General features: G+C 47.2%; 1 protein-coding gene across 2 annotated transcripts in view; it reads right to left on the bottom strand.

Moving 5' to 3' along the window:
- Window positions 1–4477, bottom strand: part of LOC138667004 (zinc finger protein 665-like) — a 71388-nt gene extending 66911 nt beyond the window's left edge. For both annotated transcript variants that reach the window (XM_069755222.1, XM_069755224.1), the window contains exon 1: window positions 4425–4477. The gene's annotated coding sequence lies outside the window, so the exon portion shown is untranslated. The remainder of the gene's footprint in view (window positions 1–4424) is intronic.
- Window positions 4478–26270: the final 21793 nt, after the last annotated feature.

The raw sequence follows: 26270 nt of genomic DNA, 5'->3' as shown, positions 1-26270 counted from the left end.
ATGTCAGGAGGGAAGTGACCCAATATACCGCTCACAAGTGCAAGACTTCTCCCTTCAGCTCTTACATGTGGAGTCGGCTGTACCCTAATGTGCAGAGTCCCGGTGCCCCCCAGGACTGAGTCCTGTCCCCTCTATCACACAGTCCCTGCTCCCCCATGTGCAGAGTCCCGGTGCCCCCCAGGACTGAGTCCTGTCCCCTCTATCACACAGCCCCTGCTCCCCCATTACCACTCACCAGTGCAGACTTCTCCCTTCAGCTCTTACATGTGGGAACGGCTGTACCCTAATGTGCAGAGTCCCGGTGCCCCCCAGGACTGAGTCCTGTCCCCTCTATCACACAGTACCTGCTCCCCCATTACCGCTGACCAGTGCAGACTTCTCCCTTCAGCTCTTACATGTGGAGCCGGCTGTGCCCTAATGTGCAGAGTCCCGATGCCCCCAGGACTGAGTCCTGTCCCCCCTATCACACAGTCCCTGCTCCCCCATTACCGCTCACCAGTGCAGACTTCTCCCTTCAGCTCTTACATGTGGAGCCGGCTGCACCCTAATGTGCAGAGTCCCGGTGCCCCCCAGGACTGAGTCCTGTCCCCTCTATCACACAGTCCCTGCTCCCCCATTACCGCTCACCAGTGCAGACTTCTCCCTCCAGCTCTTACGTGTGGAGCCGGCTGTACCCTAATGTGCAGAGTCCCGGTGCCCCCCAGGACTGAGTCCTGTCCCCTCTATCACACAGTCCCTGCTCCCCCATTACCGCTCACCAGTGCAGACTTCTCCCTTCAGCTCTTACATGTGGAGCCGGCTGTACCCTAATGTGCAGGGTCCCGGTGCCCCCCCCAGGACTGACTCCTGTCCCCTCTATCACACAGACCCTGCTCCCCATTACCGCTCACCAGTGCAGACTTCTCCCTTCAGCTCTTACATGTGGAGCTGGCTGTACCCTAATGTGCAGAGTCCCGGTGCCCCCCAGGACTGAGTCCTGTCCCCTCTATCACACAGTCCCTGCTCCCCCATTACCACTCACCAGTGCAGACTTCTTCCTTCAGCTCTTACATGTGGAGCCGGCTGTACCCTAATGTGCAGAGTCCTGGTGCCCCCCAGGACTGAGTCCTGTCCCCTCTATCACACAGTCCCTGCTCCCCCATTACCGCTCACCAGTGCAGACTTCTCTCTTCAGCTCTTACATGTGGAGCCGGCTGTACCCTAATGTGCAGAGTCCCGGTGCCCCCTAGGACTGAGTCCTGTCCCCTCTATCACACAGTCCCTGCTCTCCCATTACCGCTCACCAGTGCAGACTTCTCCCTTCACCTCTTACATGTGGAGCTGGCTGTACCCTAATGTGTAGCGTCCCGGTGCCCCCCAGGACTGAGTCCTGTCCTCTCTATCACACAGTCCCTGCTCCCCATTACCACTGACCAGTGCAGACTTCTCCCTTCAGCTCTTACATGTGGAGCCGGCTGTACCCTAATGTGCAGAGTCCTGGTGCCCCCCAGGACTGAGTCCTGTCCCCTCTATCACACAGTCCCTGCTCCCCCATTACCGCTCACCAGTGCAGACTTCTCCCTCCAGCTCTTACATGTGGAGCCGGCTGTGCCCTAATGTGCAGAGTCCCAGTGCCCCCCAGGACTGAGTCCTGTCCCCTCTATCACACAGTCCCTGCTCCCCCATTACCGCTCACCAGTGCAGACTTCTCTCTTCAGCTCTTACATGTGGAGCCGGCTGTACCCTAATGTGCAGAGTCCCGGTGCCCCCTAGGACTGAGTCCTGTCCCCTCTATCACACAGTCCCTGCTCTCCCATTACCGCTCACCAGTGCAGACTTCTCCCTTCACCTCTTACATGTGGAGCTGGCTGTACCCTAATGTGCAGAGTCCCGGTGCCCCCCAGGACTGAGTCCTGTCCCCTCTATCACACAGTCCCTGCTCCCCCATTACCACTCACCAGTGCAGACTTCTCCCTTCAGCTCTTACATGTGGGGCCGGCTGTACCCTAATGTGCAGAGTCCCGGTGCCCCCCAGGACTGAGTCCTGTCCCCTCTATCACACAGTCCCTGCTCCCCCACTACCACTCACCAGTGCAGACTTCTCCCTTCAGCTCTTACATGTGGGGCCGGCTGTACCCTAATGTGCAGAGTCCGGTGCCCCCCAGGACTGAGTCCTGTCCCCTCTATCACACAGTCCCTGCTCCCCCACTACCACTCACCAGTGCAGACTTCTCCCTTCAGCTCTTACATGTGGAGCCGGCTGTACCCTAATGTGCAGAGTCCCGGTGCCCCCCAGGACTGAGTCCTGTCCCCCCTATCACACAGTCCTTGCTCCCCCATTACCGCTCACCAGTGCAGACTTCTCCCTTCAGCTCTTACATGTGGAGCCGGCTGTACCCTAATGTGCAGAGTCCCGGTGCCCCCCAGGACTGAGTCCTGTCCCCTCTATCACACAGTCCCTGCTCCCCCATTACCGCTCACCAGTGCAGACTTCTCCCTTCAGCTCTTACATGTGGAGCCGGCTGTACCCTAATGTGCAGAGTCCCGGTGCCCCCCAGGACTGAGTCCTGTCCCCTCTATCACACAGTCCTGCTCCCCCATTACCGCTCACCAGTGCTGACTTCTCCCTTCAGCTCTTACATGTGGAGCCGGCTGTACCCTAATGTGCAGAGTCCCGGTGCCCCCCAGGACTGAGTCCTGTCCCCTCTATCACACAGTCCCTGCTCCCCCATTACCGCTCACCAGTGCAGACTTCTCCCTTCAGCTCTTACATGTGGAGCCGGCTGTACCCTAATGTGCAGAGTCCCGGTGCCCCCCAGGACTGAGTCCTGTCCCCTCTATCACACAGTCCCTGCTCCCCCATTACCGCTCACCAGTGCAGACTTCTCCCTCCAGCTCTTACATGTGGAGCCGGCTGTACCCTAATGTGCAGAGTCCCGGTGCCCCCCAGGACTGAGTCCTGTCCCCTCTATCACACAGTCCCTGCTCCTCCATTACCGCTCACCAGTGCTGACTTCTCCCTTCAGCTCTTACATGTGGAGCCGGCTGTACCCTAATGTGCAGAGTCCCGGTGCCCCCCAGGACTGAGTCCTATCACCTCTATCACACAGTCCCAGCTCCCCCATTACCGCTCACCAGTGCAGACTTCTCCCTTCAGCTCTTACATGTGGGGCCGGCTGTACCCTAATGTGCAGAGTCCCGGTGCCCCCCAGGACTGAGTCCTGTCCCCTCTATCACACAGTCCCTGCTCCCCCATTACCGCTCACCAGTGCAGACTTCTCCCTTCAGCTTTTACATGTGGAGCCGGCTGTACCCTAATGTGCAGAGTCCCGGTGCCCCCCAGGACTGAGTCCTGTCCCCTCTATCACACAGTCCCTGCTCCCCCATTACCACTCACCAGTGCAGACTTCTTCCTTCAGCTCTTACATGTGGAGCCGGCTGTACCCTAATGTGCAGAGTCCTGGTGCCCCCCAGGACTGAGTCCTGTCCCCTCTATCACACAGTCCCTGCTCCCCCATTACCGCTCACCAGTGCAGACTTCTCCCTCCAGCTCTTACATGTGGAGCCGGCTGTGCCCTAATGTGCAGAGTCCCAGTGCCCCCCAGGACTGAGTCCTGTCCCCTCTATCACACAGTCCCTGCTCCCCCATTACCGCTCACCAGTGCAGACTTCTCTCTTCAGCTCTTACATGTGGAGCTGGCTGTACCCTAATGTGCAGAGTCCCGGTGCTCCCCAGGACTGAGTCCTGTCCCCTCTATCACACAGTCCCTGCTCCCCCATTACCACTCACCAGTGCAGACTTCTCCCTTCAGCTCTTACATGTGGGGCCGGCTGTACCCTAATGTGCAGAGTCCCGGTGCCCCCCAGGACTGAGTCCTGTCCCCTCTATCACACAGTCCCTGCTCCTCCATTACCGCTCACCAGTGCTGACTTCTCCCTTCAGCTCTTACATGTGGAGCCGGCTGTACCCTAATGTGCAGAGTCCCGGTGCCCCCCAGGACTGAGTCCTATCACCTCTATCACACAGTCCCAGCTCCCCCATTACCGCTCACCAGTGCAGACTTCTCCCTTCAGCTCTTACATGTGGGGCCGGCTGTACCCTAATGTGCAGAGTCCCGGTGCCCCCCAGGACTGAGTCCTGTCCCCTCTATCACACAGTCCCTGCTCCCCCATTACCGCTCACCAGTGCAGACTTCTCCCTTCAGCTTTTACATGTGGAGCCGGCTGTACCCTAATGTGCAGAGTCCCGGTGCCCCCCAGGACTGAGTCCTGTCCCCTCTATCACACAGTCCCTGCTCCCCCATTACCGCTCACCAGTGCAGACTTCTCCCTTCAGCTTTTACATGTGGAGCCGGCTGTACCCTAATGTGCAGAGTCCCGGTGCCCCCCAGGACTGAGTCCTGTCCCCTCTATCACACAGTCCCTGCTCCCCCATTACCGCTCACCAGTGCAGACTTCTCCCTTCAGCTCTTACATGTGGCTGCTTCCCACCCTTCACTTCCTACAAGCTCTATCCTGCTCCTCCCCCATGTGACTGATCACATGACTGTGACATCATCACAGGTCCTGGAAGCAGAACTCCAAAGGGTCCCAGAATGGTTGTGGCTAAATCCAAGTCGGCTAAAGGACCTGGTCCCTCTGCCGACTTGGATTTAGCCGGCTCAGTATAGAGAAAGCTAAATCCCAGTCGGCTATAGGCCCAGGTCCTTCTGTGCACTGGGATTTCGCTTTCTCACACAGAGTCGGCTATTTCCTGGTTGCAGAGGGACCAGGTCCTTTAGCCGACTTGGTTTTAGCCTGCTCTATATAAGAATGCTAAATCCCAGTAGATAGAAGGACCCTTATTGTATATAGATATATATGAATACTGTGATGTGATTTTTTTTGAGCCGCAGACTAAATATGACATCTGATCACACATTTATTTACATGTGACAATTATACGCAAGAATTTTCCCCTTAATCCCAGTGTGTACAATATTCTGCGCCAATCTCATCTGCGTTCCGTTTTATTTACTGGTGATCATTTTTGTAGATCACACGACCACAGATTTTTTTTCCATGCATGCACCTAGGAGTGTTTTAACCCTCGGGCGATTTTCCGTTTTTTAATATTTTTTTTCCTGCCCATAACTTATTTTTCTATCCACATCGCCGTTGGGATTTTTCTTTTTATTTTGGCGGGACGTTATTATTGATACCATTTTGGCGCGGATACCATGTTTTGATCACCTCTTATTTCATTTTATTGCAATGTTGCGGCGACAAAAAAAAACGTAATTATGGCGTTTCGAGTTTATTCTCGTTATGCCGTTTACCAATCAGATTATTTTATATTTTGATTGGTCAGACCTTTCTGAACACATCAATTCCCAATTTATTTATTTTTTTTTTAATGGAGCAAAAGCGATATTTTTTTTTTCTTATATTTTTATGATATATGACGTAACTTGTAGATCACACAACCACAGATTTTTTTTCCATGCATGCACCTAGGAGTGATTTAACTCTCCGGCGATTTTCATTTTTTTAATATTTTTTTTCCTGCCCATAACTTATTTTTCCATCCACATCGCCTTTGGGATTTTTTTTTATTTTGGCGGGACGTTCTTATTGATACCATTTTGGCGCGGATACCATGTTTTGATCACCTCTTATTTTATTACAATGTTGCGGCAACCAAAAAAAAGTCATTATGGCGTTTCGAGTTTTTTTCTCTTTGTGCCGTTTACTGATCAGATTATTTTACATTTTGATTGGTCAGACCTTTCTGAACACGTCAATTCCAAATTTCCAATTTTTTTTTTTAAATGGAGCAAAAGTGATATTTTTTTTTTATATATTTTTATGATATATGATGCAACTACATCATGCGTTGTGAAGGGGTCAATTCTATAACTATTGGCCAAATGGACCAGGTCCTTCTGCCGACTTGGATTTAGCCTGCTCTCTGTGAGAAAGCTAAATCCCGGTCGGCTAAAGGACCAGGTCCCTGTGAGTGTTTTAATACTAGATCTAGCAGACTGAAGGACCAGGTTCCTGTGAGTGTTTTAACACTAGATCTAGCAGGCTAAGGGACCAGGTCCTTCTGCCAACTTGGATTTAGCCTGCTCTCTGTGAGAAAGCTAAATCCCGGTCGGCTAAAGGACCAGGTCCCTGTGAGTGTTTTAATACTAGATCTAGTAGGTTAAAGGACCAGGTCCTTCTGCCAACTTGAATTTAGCCTGCTCTCTGTGAGAAAGCTAAATCCCGGTCGGCTAAAGGACCAGGTCCCTGTGAGTGTTTTAATACTAGATCTAGTAGGTTAAAGGACCAGGTCCTTCTGCCAACTTGAATTTAGCCTGCTCTCTGTGAGAAAGCTAAATCCCGGTCGGCTAAAGGACCAGGTCCCTGTGAGTGTTTTAACACTAGATCTAGCAGGCTAAGGGACCAGGTCCTTCTGCCAACTTGGATTTAGCCTGCTCTCTGTGAGAAAGCTAAATCCCAGTTGGCTAAAGGACCAGGTCCCTGTGAGTGTTTTAATACTAGATCTAGTAGGTTAAAGGACCAGGTCCTTCTGCCAACTTGAATTTAGCCTGCTCTCTGTGAGAAAGCTAAATCCCGGTCGGCTAAAGGACCAGGTCCCTGTGAGTGTTTTAATACTAGATCTAGTAGGTTAAAGGACCAGGTCCTTCTGCCAACTTGAATTTAGCCTGCTCTCTGTGAGAAAGCTAAATTCCGGTCGGCTAAAGGACCAGGTCCCTGTGAGTGTTTTAACACTGGATCTAGCAGGCTAAGGGACCAGGTCCTTCTGCCAACTTGGATTTAGCCTGCTCTCTGTGAGAAAGCTAAATCCCAGTTGGCTAAAGGACCAGGTCCCTGTGAGTGTTTTAATACTATAGGAGGCTAAAGGACCAGGTCCTTCTGCCAACTTAAATTTAGCCTGCTCTCTGTGAGAAAGCTAAATCCCGGTCGGCTAAAGGACCAGGTCCCTGTGAGTGTTTTAACACTAAATCTAGCAGGCTAAGGGACCAGGTCCTTCTGCCAACTTGGATTTAGCCTGCTCTCTGTGAGAAAGCTAAATCCCAGTTGGCTAAATGACCAGGTCACTGTGAGTGTTTTAATACTAGATCTAGCAGACTAAAGGACCAGGTCCTTCTGCCAGCTTGAATTTAGCCTGCTCTCTGTGAGAAAGCTAAATCACGGTCGGCTAAAGGACCAGGTCCCTGTGAGTGTGTGAGTGTTTTAATACTAGACCTAGCAGGCTAAAGGACCAGGTCCTTTTTTCAACTTGGATTTATCCTGGTCTCTGTGAGAAAACTAAATCCCAGTTGGCTAAAGGACCAGGTGCCTGTGAGTGTTTTAATACTATAGGAGGCTAAAGGACCAGGTCCTTCTGCCAGCTTGAATTTAGCCTGCTCTCTGTGAGAAAGCTAAATCCCATTCGGCTAAGGCCTCTTTCTCACTTCCTTTTCTTGCAATCCGTCGCAATCCGTCATTTTGGGCAAAAACGGATCCTGCAAATGTTCTCGCAGGATGCGTTTTTTTAGCCATAAACTTGTATTAGCGACGGATCGCGACGGATTGCCACACGTCGCGTCCGTCGTGCTACGGATCCGTCGTGTTTTGGCGGACCGTCGTCACAAAAAAATGTTCAATGTAACGTGTTTTTGTACATCTCGTCCGCCATTTTCGACCGCGCATGCGCGGCTGAAACTCCGCCCCCTCCTCCCCAGACTGCAGAATGGGCAGCGGATGCGTTGAAAAACTGTATCCGCTGCCCACGTCGTGCAAAACTTTCACAACGTCCGTCGGTACGTCGGCCCGACGCATTGCGACGAAAGATGATCTACTAGATCTAGCAGGCTAAAGGACCATGTCCTTCTGCCAACTTGAATTTAGCCTGCTCACTGTGAGAAAGCTAAATCCAAGTGGGATAAAGGACCAGGTCTCTTGAAGTGGTTTAATACCAGACTTAGGCTAGGGTCACATTGCGTTATGTGACCGCGATTAATTGACTATGTTACACCGCGGCATAACGCGGTGTAACGTAGTCCGTTAACGCCGCCATAGCCTGTAATGGCGAACGCATCGCTAGCGCACGCCCACATTGGGCGTGCGCTAGCGATGTGCCGTCATTTGAGTGTCGGACCGCGAACACTGCTTGCAGCGTTCGCGGTCCGTTCCTCGCTAGCGCAGATCGGGGATCTGCGCTAGCGGGATCGGCTAATGCGATCCCTTTTGGGACATTGCGTTAGCGCAGTCCATAGCGCTATGCGCTAAACGGACTGCCCTAACGCAATGTGACCCTAGCCTTAGTAAGCTAAGCTTAGTAAGCTAAAACACCAGGTCCTTCTGCCCACTTAGATTTAGCTTGCTGTATGTAACAAATTCTAGTGGGCAACGCAGTCCAACAGTGATTCACCATCTGATGCACTGTAATGATTCCACTGGTTCACTGTCGGACTTCCGTACTGTAGTGCCCCTGTGTCACGCAGGGGGCAGTCCGGCAATCCAACCTACTACAATGTTTCCGCCAGGTTATGCATATTGCCGGTCACTGTGCTCCTTGAGTTCACCTCAAGTGACAGTTGACAGCTCAGAGGGTTCTGAGATAACCGCAAACTGTAATCTCCAGTGACCTCACAGGTGGTGGCTTCCATGCCACCCTTAGGCCGTGGTCACACTCGGCGTAAGACAATACGGTCCGTAATTTACGGCCGTAATACGCAGAAAAGTGCCCAAAATAGTGGTCCGTATCTCCTCCGTAGGCAGGGTGTATCAGCGTATTTTGCGCATGGCATCCTCCGTATGTAATCCGTATAGCATCCGTACTGCGAGATTTTCTTGCAGGCTTGCAAAACCGACCTATGGACATACAATGGATCCATGTGCTCAATAAATCGTAACAACATATATACTGTCTATATATATATTATATATATATATATATATATATATATATGTCAGTAGACACATATATGTATATATATTAATATTTCATCCAGCGCGAGATAGCAAAAGCCGGCAATTGAATTATCGGCTTTAAAGCTATCTCCTTCCTAAGCCCGACATGATATGAGACATGGTTTACATACAATGAATGAACAAAACGCACCAACCCATTTCCTGAGGTTACCAATGGGCCACATTCCAAGCTCAATATAAACATATTGACCATAACGTAATAAACCCTAGTCACGAAGTGTATTCTTTAAGACAAAATCTTTATTTAACATACATAAAACAACATATAAATATTAAAACAGTGCCTCACAATCAGATGAAATACTACACCAAGGTGAACAGCGAACATCACAGGTATATAATCTTAAGTGTATTTTATAGTTACCTAGAAATCATCGGATAGATATTTCCTATTTCATATCTCCACCAGAGTAGTAAAGCCAGTGACTGAGGGCAGATAGTCCATGGTTATTGGCCCCCTCCCTGGCTAAAAACATCTGCCCCCAGAAAAGGCACATCTGGAAAATGCGCCTATTCTGGCACTTGGCCACTCTCTTCCCATTCCCGTGTAGCAGTGGGATATGGGGTAATGAAGGGTTAATGTCACCTTGCTATTGTAAGGTGACATTAAGCCAGATTAATAATGGAGAGGCGTCAATTATGACACCTATCCATTATTAATCCAATTGTATGAAATGGTTAAAACACACACATTATTACAAAGTCTTTTAATGAAATACAAACACAGGTTGTTGGAATATTTTATTATCCTGGTAATCCACCTGAAGACCCTCACTCTGTAACAAAGGAAAAATAAAAAACAACAATATCTCATACCTTCCGATGATCTGTCACGTCCCACAATGTAAATCCATCCGAAGGGGTTAAAATATTTTACAGGCAGGAGCTCTGCTATAATGCAGCTGTGCTCCTGCCTGTAAAACCCCAGCGAATGAATGGAAAGTAGGTCAATGACCTGTAGTTACCTTCATTCGCGGTGATGCGCCCTCTGCTGGTTGTCCTCATATGACCTCGAGGCTGGGAGAATATTCTGAAAAGTTCCCACGCTCGAGGTCATATGAGGACAACCAGCAGAAGTGTCTATCAGCCATAGGCCGGCGTCACACTCAGCGTAAGACAATGCGGTCCGTATATTATGGCCGTAATACGCTGAAATGTCCCCAAAATAGTGGTCCATAGCTCCTCCGTAGGCAGGGTGTTTCAGCGTTTTTTGCGCATGGCATCCTCCGTATGTAATCCGTATGGCATCTGTACTGCGTGTTTTTCTCACAGGCTTGCAAAACCGACATACGGCTATACAGGGGATCCATGTTTAAAAAACAAACAAAAAACATATATACTGTCTATATATATGTCAGTAGACACATACAGTATATGTATATATATATATTAATATTTCATACAGCGCGAGATAGCTTTAAAGCCGGTAATTCAATCACCGGCTTTTGCTATCTCCTTCCTAAACCCGACATGATGAGACATGGTTTACATACAGTAAACCATCTCATATCCCCATTTTTTTGCATATTCCACACTACTAATGTTAGTAGTGTGTATATGCAAAATTTGGCCGTTCATATGAGGGCCCTCTGCTGGTTGTCCGCATATGAACTCGAGCCTGGGAGCTTTCTAGAAAAGTTCCCACGCTCCAGGAACAGCCAGCAGAGGGCGCCTCACCGCGAATGAAGGTAAATATAGGTCATTGACCTACTTTACCTTCATTCCCCGGGGTTTTGCAGGCAGGAGCAGCGCTGCATTAGCAGAGCTCCTGGCTGCAAAATGTTTTAACCCCTTCAGATGGATTTACATCGTGGGACCTTACAGATCTTCGGAAGGTATGTATATTGTTGGTTTATTATTTTTACTTTGTTACAGAGCGAGGGTCTTCAGATGGATTGAGCGTAGAATAAATTATTACAACAACCTTTGTTTTTATTTCAATGAAATAATTTTTAATAATGTGTGTTTTTTTTAACCCTTTACTAGTATTGGATTAATAATGGATAGGTGTCATAATTGACGCCTCTCCATTATTAATTAGGCTTAATGTCACCTTACAATAGCAAGGTGGCATTAACCCTTCATTACCCCATATCCCACCGCTACACGGGAATGGGAAGAGAGTGGCCAAGTGCCAGAATAGGCGCATCTTCCAGATGTGCCTTTTCTGGGGTGGCTGGGGTCAGATGTTTTTAGCCGGGGGGGGGGGGGCAATAACCATGGTCCCTCTCCAGGCTATTAATATCTGCCCTCAGTCACTGGCTTTCCCACTCTGGCGGAGAAAATTGCATGGGGGCCCACGACAATTTTTTCCGCAATTTTACCCTTTAATTTAATAGATAGAGCCGCCAAATTTTACACCAAGACACGTCTTACATTACTAAAGAGGAATATGTAATAAAAGAAGAGATATGAGATGGTTTACTGTATGTAACCATGTCTCATATCATGTCGGGTTGGGGAAGGAGATAGGAAAAGCCGGCAATTGAATTACCGGCTTTTCTGCTATCTAGCGCTGCATGAAATATATATATATATATATATATACAGTGGGGCAAAAAAGTATTTAGTCAGTCAGCAATAGTGCAAGTTCCACCACTTAAAAAGATGAGAGGCGTCTGTAATTTACATCATAGGTAGACCTCAACTATGGGAGACAAACTGAGAAAAAAAATCCAGAAAATCACATTGTCTGTTTTTTTAACATTTTATTTGCATATTATGGTGGAAAATAAGTATTTGGTCAGAAACAAAATTTCATATCAATACTTTGTAATATATCCTTTGTTGGCAATGACAGAGGTCAAACGTTTTCTGTAAGTCTTCACAAGGTTGCCACACACTGTTGTTGGTATGTTGGCCCATTCCTCCATGCAGATCTCCTCTAGAGCACTGATGTTTTTGGCTTTTCGCTTGGCAACACGGACTTTCAACTCCCTCCAAAGGTTTTCTATAGGGTTGAGATCTGGAGACTGGCTAAGCCACTCCAGGACCTTGAAATGCTTCTTACGAAGCCACTCCTTCGTTGCCCTGGTGGTGTGCTTTGGATCATTGTCATGTTGAAAGACCCAGCCACGTTTCATCTTCAATGCCCTTGCTGATGGAAGGAGGTTTGCACTCAAAATCTCACGATACATGGCCCCATTCATTCTTTCATGTACCTGGATGAGTCGTCCTGGCCCCTTTGCAGAGAAACAGCCCCAAAGCATGATGTTTCCACCACCATGCTTTACAGTAGGTATGGTGTTTGATGGATGCAACTCAGTATTCTTTTTCCTCCAAACACGACAAGTTGTGTTTCTACCAAACCGTTCCAGTTTGGTTTCATCAGACCATAGGACATTCTCCCAAAACTCCTCTGGATCATCCAAATGCTCTCTAGCAAACTTCAGACGGGCCCGGACATGTACTGGCTTAAGCAGTGGGACACGTCTGGCACTGCAGGATCTGAGTCCATGGTGGCGTAGTGTGTTACTTATGGTAGGCCTTGTTACATTGGTCCCAGATCTCTGCAGTTCATTCACTAGGTCCCCCCGCGTGGTTCTGGGATTTTTGCTCACCGTTCTTGTGATCATTCTGACCCCACGGGGTGGGATTTTGCGTGGAGCCCCAGATCGAGGGAGATTATCAGTGGTCTTGTATGTCTTCCATTTTCTAATTATTGCTCCCACTGTTGATTTCTTCACTCCAAGCTGGTTGGCTATTGCAGATTCAGTCTTCCCAGCCTGGTGCAGGGCTACAATTTTGTTTCTGGTGTCCTTTGACAGCTCTTTGGTCTTCACCATAGTGGAGTTTGGAGTCAGACTGTTTGAGGGTGTGCACAGGTGTCTTTTTATACTGATAACAAGTTTAAACAGGTGCCATTACTACAGGTAATGAGTGGAGGAAAGAGGAGACTCTTAAAGAAGAAGTTACAGGTCTGTGAGAGCCAGAAATCTTGATTGTTTGTTTCTGACCAAATACTTGTTTTCCACCATAATATGCAAATAAAATGTTAAAAAAACAGACAATGTGATTTTCTGGATTTTATTTACTCCGTTTGTCTCCCATAGTTGAGGTCTACCTATGATGTAAATTACAAACGCCTCTCATCTTTTTAAGTGGTGGAACTTGCACTATTGCTGACTGACTAAATACTTTTTTGCCCCACTGTATATATATATATATATATATATATATATATATATATATATTAATATATGTGTCTCACTGACATATATATATATCCCTATACTATGTATAGACATTTATTTTAGCTATCCTATTCTAACCTGTCAGTGTGATTTAACTGTACACCGCACTGAATTGCCGGCTTTTCTATAGAACACCGCTGCGTCTTTCTCGCAAGACACACTGTTGGTCCGTGTGTAATCCGTATTTTTCTCGCCCCCATAGACTTTCATTGGCGATTTTTTTTTTTGCGCAATACGCTGACAAACGCAGCATGCTGCGATTTTCTACGGCCGTAAAAGACCGTATAATACGGATCTATAAAATACGGCAGATAGGAGCTGGGCCATAGAGAATCATTGTACCGTGTGCAATCCGTATTTTCTACACCTCTCATACATCCGTAAAACTCGCTAGTGTGACGCCGGCCTAACTCTCGACTCTGCCCTGTCCATCAAACCGCACGTCCAAAATCTTGCCACCTCCTGTCGCCTCCAACTCAAACATGTTGCCAGAATCCGTCCCTTCCTCTGCCCTCAATCTACTAAAACGCTTGTGCATGCCCTCATCATCTCTCGCCTCGACTACTGCAACACCCTCATCTGTGGCCTCCCTGCTAACTCTCTTGCACCACTCCAGTCTGTCCTCAACTCTGCTGCCCGGCTAATCCACCTCTCTCCTCCCCTCTGCAAATCCCTCCACTTGCTCCCAATTCCCCAACGAATCCAGTTCAAACTACTAACACTGACCTACAAAGCCATCCACAACCTGTACCCTCCCTATATCTCTGAACTATTCTCCCAATATCTTCCCTCACGTAATCTTCGATCCTCCCAAGACCTCCTACTCTCCTCCACACTTATTCATTCCTCACACAACCGCCTCCAAGATTTCTCCCCAATATCCCCCATCCTCTGGAATTCAACACCTCAACACGTCTGATTAGCCACTAGTGCCACCACCCTCGGATCCTTCAGACAGAACCTGAAAACCCATCTCTTCAGGAAAGCCTACAGCCTGCAATAACCATTCTGCCGCCTCCCCACCACCAGAGCTGCTGCACCCCCGACCTTCTGTCTCTTTCCCATTATCCCATAGAACATAAATCCGCAAGGACAGGGTCCTCTCCCCTCTGTACCCGTCTGTCATTGTAAATTTGTTCACTGTAAATGATATCTATAACCCTGTATGTAACCCCTTTCTCATTGACAGCACCATGGAATTAATGATGCTATATAAATAATAATTCATGCCAGGCTGCCCAGAGGCAAAGACAAACTGTCCTCTGTGGGACGTGTATGGTCTATGTCCTCCCTGCTATGCTCCAGTGATGCCTGTGAGTGCCACCCTGTTGTGTTCACGACATGGTGAAGTGTTGTTCCACAGAACTACTCACCCGTGCGTGCTGCAGCTGAAACTCCAGTATTGCTTCTGCTCGCACAGCCTCTACAGCGTATGCAACTTTTGAGTTCCACCTTGTTGATATGTCGCATATGAGGCGCTGAGCGAGAAGGCAAAAGTGACGCTGCAGTGCAGACCGTCGAGCAGCTGCAGGGTGTGAACACCATAATCATGCACAGACGACCTCTCACATATGGGTAATTTTTAAGAAAGATGCACCACTAAACTTGACACATGTGCCAGGCAAGGGATGTGGTCAAACCAGCTACGCCTAGAGGTGCTACCAGATTTCGCGTGTTATTGCACACCACCAGGCCTGGATTTAGGTCCAGCAGCACCAACCACTCATCAGTCTCGTTTATTCCTTGTCCACAGCTCTTGAGCAGTATGGAACTTGTCCCCCAAAATGATGAGTTTGAGAACAGCCTACTGTCTTTTCCCCCTGGCTGTGTTGAAGTTGCTGGTGCAAGTCTTACTGCTAGGTGATGGAGTAAGCGGAGTAGGCCACATGGGCAGAGCAATGTCCAACAATAGATGTAGGACATGCGCTAGAACGCCTTCCTCCTCTGTCCCAGCTGCAACATTTACACAGTGTGCAGATAGGGAGATGTAACGTCACTGCCCATACTTACTGGTCCACGTATCGGTAGTTATCTGGACCTTGCCACTGATGGCGTTGCACAGTGCACACCTGATTTTGGTTGCAACATGTGTGTGCTGGGCAGGGATGGCCAACTTGAAACATTAGTGGTGGATGGGAACCACGTACTTAGCAACAGCCACCACCATCATTTATTTAAAATGTTTTTTCTCCATCAGCTGGAATGGCAGTGTTTCAAAAGCCAGGAATTGGTAAATGCGGTTATTCAGGACCAGGGCCTGTGGGCGGGTAGTGGGGTATTTCCTCTTTCTCTATGGGGTTTGTGTGATGGAGAGATGAACACTTCAATGGGACAGGGTGGAGATGCTTGGTGACACTGCTGGTGCTGTCACATCCTGTCTTTGCGGGTAGGCTGTTGTTCGTGAGCTGGATGAAGAGGTCAAGACAGCAGCAGAAGAGGGAGCAGGAGGAAAGTTCACATCTGTCATGTTTTTTTTTTAAGTTGTCTACTCTACTGCTGCTCGTACTTAGAACTCAGATGCAGGTGGTGCTCAGGTTAAGAAAATGTTAAAAAAAAAAAAAAATTCAGAAGAGACTGCTTCATGACTTTGGGCTGATACTGCTTGGCCGATTTGCAAAGGGGTGAGGTGGTAGAAAGATGCCCACGGTCCTCAGGTGAAAACTGCGCTTTCAGCAGTGGACCCAGTGGAAGGAACTAGAGGCGCTCTCAGCCATCATAGATGAGGAGGGTGAGGTTTTATTGTCCTGTGATTTAGGTCTGATCCAGGGTTGTGAAGTCTCCAGGAGGTCTGAGGGAAACATTCCTTAATTGATGGAGCAAGATAAATACATGCGACACATTCATTCCAGCTGTGTCACAGGTCGTCAGAATTTTGAAAACCATTAGTACAAAAAAAAATAAAAAAGTATGTAAATATTGCCTAACATTCCAGAGATACATTATTCCTCTGGAAAATATGTCACAGCCTGTCCCATCAGTGGTGGCAGCAGCACCCTCAGAGGAAGCCAGCTTATATCTTTTACAGAAAAAACAATTATGGATTTAAAAAAAACACCCAAGTGCGGGTCCGGTCTACTGGTGAGGACGTCCCTACAGATAGTTTCCCCAATAACCTGCAATGTGTAAACTCAGCCTGATACAGATCCAACTCCTTACTCTCCACTAATGTCACCCCGCGCTTAAGAATTATAGAAATGAAAATTCAACTCATAGCTGTCAAACAATTTTATTACAAGTCAAATAGTTAGAAATAAAAGAGATATATAAATATATGCATAAATACAAATGAATAAGTTGTGTTTTAGAAATCAAAACAATAAATTAAACATTAAAGACAGATTAATGATAAAAAAGCAAAACACATTTTGTACCAAAGTCCCCTGTGCTTTAGCTGCAAAAATTGTATTGTGGTGCTTAAAGGGAACCTGTCACCCCCAAAATCAAGGGTGAGCTAAGCCCACCAGCATCAGGGGCTTATCTACAGCATTCTGTAATGCATTCTGTAATGCTGTAGATAAGCCCCCGATGTATCCTAAACAAATGAGAAAAAGAGGTTAGCTTATACTCACCCACGGACAGTCCCAGTCCTGTCCAATGGGCATCGCGGTCCGGTCCAGCACCTCCTATCTTCATCAGATGACGTCCTCTTCTTGTCTTCTCACTGCGGCTCCAGCACAAAGCACTGCAGTGCGCAGGCCCCAGGCATCTCTGACCTTTCCCGACACCTGCGCACCGCAGCGTGAAGACAAGAAGAGAACTTCATCCTAACAAGATGTGAGGCCCCGGACCGTGACGTCCATCAGATCGGACTGCCTGCGTGAGTATATTATAACCTCTTTTTCTCATCTTTTAGGATACATCGGGGGCTTATCTACAGCAACAGCATTACAGAATACTGTAGATAAGCCCCTGATGCTGGTTAACTTAGCGCAACTTGAATTTTGGGGGGAGGCGGAGGGACCCGACGGGGCCGGGGAGGGACGGGGCCGGGGAGGTGGAGGGACCCGACGGGGCCGGGGAGGCGGAGGGACCTGACGGGGCCGGGGAGGCGGAGGGACCCGACGGGGCCGGGGAGGCGGAGGGACCCGACGGGGCCGGGGAGGCGGAGGGACCCGACGGGGCCGGGGAGGCGGAGGGACCCGACGGGGCCGGGGAGGCGGAGGGACCCGACGGGGCCGGGGAGGCGGAGGGACGTTTTGCTTTCTTGGGGGTTTTTTGTAGGAAATATACTCATCTATCTGACATTATCAGACACCCACAGTGCCATCACTTTGGGTCCTCGCATGGTTTGTGGGGGCACAAGCATTCCACTTGGTGAAGAGAAGTCCAGTGATGAAATGACATCTGTAGGGAGGTCACTGCTCTGGAGGACACAGGATGGGGAAAAGCCACAATACCTAGAATAAAACAGAAAAATTCATGCAGAAAACTCAAGTAGTGGCTGACACCAGTGGCCACCAGGATAATACTGAACAGAATATCGTGCGAGGAGAGAATAAAGCCCGGGATCTGAGGACATTATCACGCAGTTTTGCTCCCAGAGGTCATAGGTCAGTCATCATCCTGACGTCATGTGCGCCCAATAATATTAATGAGAAAGTTTTATTTATAAAAAAAAAAAAAAAAAAACACAACAGGACCGACTCACCATCAGGCAGAGATTCTCATATTAAGTAATATCAATCCCTCAGATCTCCATCATCATTCATCCCCTCCCCTGTTCGCCCCCTCACAGGTAGCGCTATACTTCCCTACACCCCCCCACCGCAAGTGACATCACACACTGACCTGCACAGTATGTGACAACAGCCCCCCACACCATGCAGACCCATGCAAATAACATCAGCCCCACTCAGCAGGTAGACCCCCCTGCTCACAGATCCCCCACGCATGCAACATGACCCCCTTCCCAACAGAGACTCCAGCACACAGCCTCTCTTCCCCAGAGACCCCCAGCACGCTGCCCCCCTTCCCAACAGACACGCAGCCCGCTCGCAAGGAACATGACCCCCTTCCAACAGAGACCCCCAGCATGCAGTCTCCCTTCCCCAGGCAGGTCCCTCCAGCACGCAGTCCCAGGCAAGCAACATCACCCCCTTCCCCAGGCAGGCCCCTCCAGCACACAGTCCCAGGCAAGCAATGTCACCCCCTTCCCCAGGCAGGCCCCTCCAGCGTGCAGTCCCATGCAAGCATCACCCCTGTCCCCAGGCAGGCCCCTCCAGCGTGCAGTCCTATGCAAGCATCACCCCTGTCCCCAGGCAGGCCCCTCCAGCGTGCAGTCCTACGCAAACATCACCCCCTTCTCCCCAGGCAGACCCCCTCCAGCATGCACATGCAGCCCCATGCAAGCAACATCACTCACTTCCCCCAAGGCAGACCCCCTCCAGTATGCACATGCAGCCCCATGAAAGCATCACCCCCTTCTCTCCAGGCAGACCCCCCTCCACTATACACATGTAGCCCCATGCAAGCAACATTACCCCCTTCTCCCCAGGAAGACCCCCCGTCCAGCATGCACATGCAGTCCCATGCACATGCAGCCCCATGCAAGCATCACCCCTATCTCCCCAGGCAGACCCCCTCCAGCATGCACATGCAGCCCCATGCAAGCCCCCCTCCAGCATGCACATGCAGCCCCATGCAAGCAACATCACTCACTTCCCCCAAGGCAGACCCCCTCCAGCATGCACATGCAGCCCCATGCAAACATCACCACCCCTTCTCCCCAGGCAGACCCCCCTCCAGCATGCACATGCAGTCCCATGCACATGCAGCCCCACGCAAGCATCACCCCTTTCTCCCCAGGCAGACCCCCCATCCTGCATTCACATGCAGCCCCATGCAAACATCACCCCCTTCTCCCCAGGCAGACCCCCTCCAGCATGCACATGCAGCCCCATGCAAGCCCCCTCAAGCATGCACATGCAGCCCCATGCAACATCACCCCATTCTCCCCAGGCAGACTCCCACTTACCTGATCTGTGACTATGGAGAACGACCCAAAACACTCCAAATCTTGCACAAAATCCTCGAAATCCGCCATGAGATCCACAGCTCCCTCCTGTCTGCTCTGCTCTATGGAGGAAGAGGCAAATCCTGCACAAAACACTCAAAATCTACATCCTGCACGGAATCCCGCCATGAGATCCACAGCTTCCTCATGTCTGCTCTGTCTGCTCTATGGAGGAAGAAGCGCCGCCCCTTCCGGTCAAATGGGCACGACGTCAGCAGAGGTCCCAGGCTTAGCCAACTTGGATTTAGCCTCTACCGTCCCAGAATAGAGAGAGGGAGAAACTCTGCTTAGCACCAGGTAAATGTTTCCTCCCCCTTAGCACCCCCGGACACCTGCCCACTTATTCTCTGCATTTCTCTCGTCAACCATGACATAATAGTCTTTTTTGCATGTATTTCTGTTATACAAGTTGTTATGGCTCTGTGCTGACATTATGCCATATCAGACTCAAACTAGCAGTTACTTCTGAGTAGAGTTGAGCAAATTTATTCGGCCTCCTCTTTATTCGGCCTCCTCTTTATTCCGCAAGCTATAGCGCTTCCCGAATAAGCTGCAGAGGGAACCCTCTTTATATGGCATATGTCCTTTTCTGCTTTTCACAAGCCTTTGTTGATGTCCATCAGGATGATGTTACTAGTAATCCCATTTAATAGGAAGCACTAAAGTGTGAGGTGACTTTTCATTTCCTAAGCCTCTAGTTTAAGCCCCATTATGAGAATGCCTTGGCGTGGCGGGGTGGCTCAAAGAATTGATCAATTGTTTGCTAAATGTCTCATTTTGAAATACAGTTAGAAATCAATATGTGTGGGGGGGCGTGGCCTGAGCTCTGGCGATGTAGGAGGTAAGAGCTCTGAGCTCCCACTAAAGAACCCAAAAAGCGACGAAAAAAATCCACAAGAGGCATTTATTTATAATTTTTATTGAGTTATTATCCCTCTACAACAGAATTGGAACATTTTACTGTCAAAAAATGCTTTCAATCAAGAATTTTTACTTCATAGAATGTAGGAGATAAAACCGGAGACAACATTTGAAAAGCGGAGGGATACCTTTACCTATTTTTTTTTTTTTTCTTACACCAGAATTCAACTTTAAGGTCAGTGCTTGCATTTTCCACCTAAGAGCCAATTGGACAGTTATCCCTGGTCATTTGGGTGCCCATATTGCTGAGATTTCTTTTTATTTGGGTCTCTTGTGCACTGAAACAGCATTCTTCCCTATGGTGTAAAGGCGGAGGGATACCCACTTCATATATTTTTTGACTGTAGGATATAATTAAATTGATGACCAGTGCACCTAGTTTTCACTCAGTGGACAACTTAGATTTATCATCCTGTCATTTTGACACATATATCTGAAAGATTAGAGGTGGCACAACCGAGATTTACCAGTAAAACCCAGCTGGAATACTGCACAGCTTAACAGCATTCTCACCTGAGGTAGAAAGTAGTTCCGGCAGCTCCATTTGACTTACTGCGGCAAGCTCCTGCTTCAGCAAGATTATAGATCCAGGAGCGCTTCAGGTACCTGCTTCCACTCCGACCATCAATACAGATACATTGCTTATCTAAGATCAAAGGGGCTGAATTGTCTGAAGACAGAACACCGAAGGAGACTGCAATTTTGGAACACCAGAAAGGAGGAGGATAGTTTTTTTTTTTTTTTCAAAAAGCACCCAACATTGTAGGATCCTGTTTCCCTATCAACCAGATAAGAATCTCAAGGTGAAGACATTTTGAAACAATAAAGGCGACTCTGGTTGCCTGGGTGGTGTCTTGGGATTCAGTCCCATAAGGAATTGACGGCTTTCAGAGAACTTTAAGGCCGGCGTCACACACAGCATAAAACAATACGGTCCGTATATTACGGCCGTAATACGCTGAAAAGTCCCGAAAAAAGTGGTCCGTAGCTCCTCCGTAGGCAGGGTGTGTCAGCATTTTTTGCGCATGGCATCCTCCGTATGGCATCCGTACTGCGTGGTTTTCTCGCAGGCTAGCAAAACCAACATACCGCTATAGAAGTGATCCATGTGTCCCAAAAAGAAAAGAAAATATATATATACTGTCTATATATATATATATATATATATATGTCAGTAGACACATATATTAGAGAGAAAAGCCGGTAATTCAGTGCGGTGTACAGTAAAATCACACTGACAGCTTACAGTAGAATAGGTAGAATAAATGTGTACACATAGAATAGGTATATATATATATATATGTCAGTGAGACACATATATGTATATATATTAATATTTATTCCAGCGCTATACAGCTTGAAAGCCGGTAATTCAATTACCGGCTTTTTCTTTCTCCTTCCTAAAACCCGACATGATTTGAGACATGATTTACATACAGTAAACCATGTCTTCTCTCCATTTTTTTTGCAGATTCCACACTACTAATGTCAGTAGTGTGTATCTGCAAAATTTGACCGTTCTAGCTCTTAAAATAAAGGGTTAAATGGCGGAAAAAATTGGCGTGGGCTCCCGCGCAATTTTCTCCGCCAGAGTAGTAAAGCCAGTGACTGAGGGCAGATATTAATAGCCTGGAGAGGGTCCACGGTTATTGGCCCCCCCCTGGCTAAAAATATCTGCCCCCAGCCACCCCAGAAAAGGCACATCTGGAAGATGTGCCTATTCTGGCACTTGGCCACTCTCTTCCCATTCCCGTGTAGCGGTGGGATATGGGGTAATGAAGGGTTAATGCCACCTTGCTATTGTAAGGTGACATTAAGCCTAATTAATAATGGAGAGGCGTCAATTATGACACCTATCCATTATTAATCCAATTGTAGTGAAGGGTTAAATAAAACACAAACACATTATTTAAAATTATTTTAATGAAATAAAAACAATGGTTGTTGCAGTATTTTATTCAACGCCCAATCCAGTCACTGAAGACCCTCGTTCTGTGAGTAAAAAAACATAATAAACCAACAATATACTTACCCTCCGCAGATCTGTAACGTCCAACGATGTAAATCCTTCTGAAGGGGTTAAAACATTTTGCAGCAAGGAGCTGTGCTAATGCAGGCTGCTCCTCGCTGCAAAACCCCAGGGAATGAGGCTAAAAATAGATCAATGATCTATATTTAGCTTCATTTGCGGTGAGGCGCCCTCTGCTGGCTGTTCATAGATCGTGGGAAATTACCTAGAAAGCCTGGGAGCTTTCTAAGTAATTTCCCACGATCTATGAACAGCCAGCAGAGGGCGCCTCACCGCAAATGAAGATAAATATAGATCATTGATCTATTTTTAGCCTCATTCCCTGGGGTTTTGCAGCGAGGAGCAGCCTGCATTAGCACAGCTCCTTGCTGCAAAATGTTTTAACCCCTTCAGAAGGATTTACATCGTTGGACGTTACAGATCTGCGGAGGGTAAGTATATTGTTGGTTTATTATGTTTTTTTACTCACAGAACGAGGGTCTTCAGTGACTGGATTGGGCGTTGAATAAAATACTGCAACAACCATTGTTTTTATTTCATTAAAATAATTTTAAATAATGTGTTTGTGTTTTATTTAACCCTTCACTACAATTGGATTAATAATGGATAGGTGTCATAATTGACGCCTCTCCATTATTAATTAGGCTTAATGTCACCTTACAATAGCAAGGTGGCATTAACCCTTCATTACCCCATATCCCACCGCTACACGGGAATGGGAAGAGAGTGGCCAAGTGCCAGAATAGGCGCATCTTCCAGATGTGCCTTTTCTGGGGTGGCTGGGGGCAGATATTTTTAGCCAGGGGGGGGCCAATAACCGTGGACCCTCTCCAGGCTATTAATATCTGCCCTCAGTCACTGGCTTTACTACTCTGGCGGAGAAAATTGCGCGGGAGCCCACGCCAATATTTTCCGCCATTTAACCCTTTATTTTAAGAGCTAGAACGGTCAAATTTTGCAGATACACACTACTGACATTAGTAGTGTGGAATCTGCAAAAAAAATGGAGAGAAGACATGGTTTACTGTATGTAAACCATGTCTCAAATCATGTCGGGTTTTAGGAAGGAGAAAGAAAAAGCCGGTAATTGAATTACCGGCTTTCAAGCTCTATAGCGCTGGAATAAATATTAATATATATACATATATGTGTCTCACTGACATATATATATATATATATATATATATATATATATACCTATTCTATGTGTGCACATTTATTCTACCTATTCTACTGTAAGCTGTCAGTGTGATTTTACTGTACACCGCACTGAATTACCGGCTTTTCTCTCTAACAGCGCTGCGTATTTCTCGCAAGTCACACTGCTTGTCCGTGTGTAATCCGTATTTTTCACGCTTCCATAGACTTTCATTGGCGTATTTCTTGCGCAGTACGGTGACAAACGCAGCATGCTGCGATTTTGTACGGCCGTAGAAAGCCGTATAATACTGATCAGTAAAATACGGCAAATAGGAGCAGGGGCATAGAGAATAATTGTGCCGTATTTTTTGCGAGTTTTACGGACGTAGATTCTGCACTCTTACGTCCGTAAAACTCGCATGTGTGACGGCGGCCTAAAGGTTACTTGTACCTAGAATGCAAAGGGAGAGGATTTAGGTGTTGTATATAGACCATCTCATAAATAGTGCCTTATAAGTTTATACCTTACTAGATGGCAGCCCGATTCTAAAGAATCGGGAGTCTAAAATCCATATATACTTTATTTATTCAAATGTAAGAATAATACAATTAATAAATAATAGTAAGAAAGAACAAAAAATGGCTGCACTCACCAGCTCTTGACAATTCTTGTTATTTAAGGTACAGTTACACAGGATCCATGAACATGCGGGGGAGGGATGAAAGACATCAGACGACAACTTTGCGTGTTGTGGCAAATGCCACAACAACGGTTCTTTGCTAAAGAACAATAATGTAAATAATAAATAATATGTATCAATAACTATGTATATTGGTATGTTCTATGACATTTTAAAATATTTCATTATTATGTGGAATGGCTCTTAGTACCCATACTGGCGCATACTTGTGTGCCCATCAGGTATTAAATTGGCAGTTTATATTGCAGAGAAATTGCTGGGCAATAATGGACAATGTCCTTATGTGGCAAATAATAGAGCAATATACCCAATGTGGCAAAGAAGAGGTTAATAAACGGCAGTCTTTCAGTATAACAGTCAGTGAATAATAGGTAGTATATGGAGAAAACACCAAACAAAAGTTCAAAATTGGTGTGAAAATGTCACTGAACCACTTCACAACTAAATATATATAGTTTTGGTAAATGGTATTATCATTTTTTTGACGAAATTCGGCAGGAGCTTGAAGAGCAACGTCACTGGGCCCGCCTCCACGCAGTAGAAACTTGCTGTGAGGTAAAAATTCAAAAATCACACCAAAATGGCGGGCGGAGTGTGTCACAGTACGGCACGTTTCTGATTGGTCGCTTGCAGCAGGCGGCAACCAATCAGACACTGGACACTGTTGACGTCACTTATCTCCGGACATTAGCTCCGGACATTAGCTCCGGACATTAGCTCCGGACAGGAAGTTGGCACAAATTGCAGGAAGTAGTATTCTAGGCAATTATATATTAGATAGTTCCTATTTCATTTTGGTTAGTGACATCTAAGCCCCATATATATTTAATTAGGGGACTTATAAGTGTCCTATGATACATAATATTAATTAACTGCAGCTCAGAGCCTTGTTCTTTTAATATATAACAATCTGGTCAGAGACTTTACTCCCCTTATCTTCTAATCCTACTGTCATCCATAGGCTCAGCTCTGTTAGGGTACCGTCACACTATACGATTTACCTACGATCACGACCAGTGATATGACCTGGCCGTGATCGTAGGTAAATCGTAGTGTGGTCGCTGGGGAGCTGTCACACAGACAGCTCTCCAGCGACCAAGGATGCCGAGGTCCCTGGGTAACCAGGGTAAACATCGGGTAACTAAGCGTAGGACCGCGCTTAGTAACCCGATGTTTACCCTGGTTACAAGCGTAAAACTAAAAAAAAAAAAACAGCACATACTTACATTCTGGTGTCCGTCAGGTCCCTTGCCGTCTGCTTCCCGCACTGTGACTGCCGGCCGTAAAGTGAAAGTGAACGCACAGCCGCTGTGCTCTGCTTTCACTTTACGGCCGGCAGTCACAGTGCGGGAAGCAGACGGCAAGGGACCTGACGGACACCAGAATGTAAGTATGTGCTGTTTGTTTTTTTTTTAGTTTTACGCTTGTAACCAGGGTAAACATCGGGTTACTAAGCGCGGCCCTGCGCTTAGTAACCCGATGTTTACCCTGGTTACAAGCGAACGCATCGCTGGATCGCATCGCTAGATCGGTGTCACACACACCGATCTAGCGATGACAGCAGGAGATCCAGCGATGAAAGAAAGTTCTAAACGATCTGCTACGACGTACGATTCTCAGCAGGATCCCTGATCGCTGCTGCGTGTCAGACACAGCGATATCGTAACGATATCGCTGGAACGTCATGAATCGTACCGTCGTAGCGATCGAAATGGTATAGTGTGACGGTACCCTTACTCTCAGTTTGTTTGGGCAAATTTGAGGAATAGGAATCATTGTATTCTTTTCTTCATCCTGATCAAGGAATCAAGAATCTTCCTCCCATTGTACGTTACACAGGCTGTTTATTTAATCTTTAACCTCTTTCTTGGCTGGACATAAATCTCATTACGCTGCCACATCAAAGATTCTAGATCTAAAAGGTACATTACCCTATTTACTCTTTATAAAACTTGAGAGGCCTATGAGGTAATTATCTGCCTACTTTAACTTGTAAGCTTCGCATGCTGAACCTTTGTGTGTAGTATCTTGTGTTTCAGGTTACCAACTTTATTTGTTTGACTGACAGCTATTCTTTTATCAATATATTTTATCATATAGCAATATTTACATGCAATTACCTGTATATTGAGTTCCAAGGGCTATATACTATAATTAATTGTATCATACTATTATATCTATCCAAGTGTCAATAAATGAGACCGACCAAAATGCAGACAGGAACAGGGAAAACAAAAAATAAATCCCAAACAAGTAGACAATCTCTACAAAGGGCTCACTCTAAATCTTATGAAGATTTCTTTAACTCACCTAGTCCTACTAGGTCA

This window comes from Ranitomeya imitator, chromosome 2, assembly GCF_032444005.1.
Source record: "Ranitomeya imitator isolate aRanImi1 chromosome 2, aRanImi1.pri, whole genome shotgun sequence".
In the NCBI taxonomy this organism is placed as follows: domain Eukaryota; kingdom Metazoa; phylum Chordata; class Amphibia; order Anura; family Dendrobatidae; genus Ranitomeya; species Ranitomeya imitator.
This window is presented reverse-complemented; position numbering and strand designations above follow the sequence as displayed.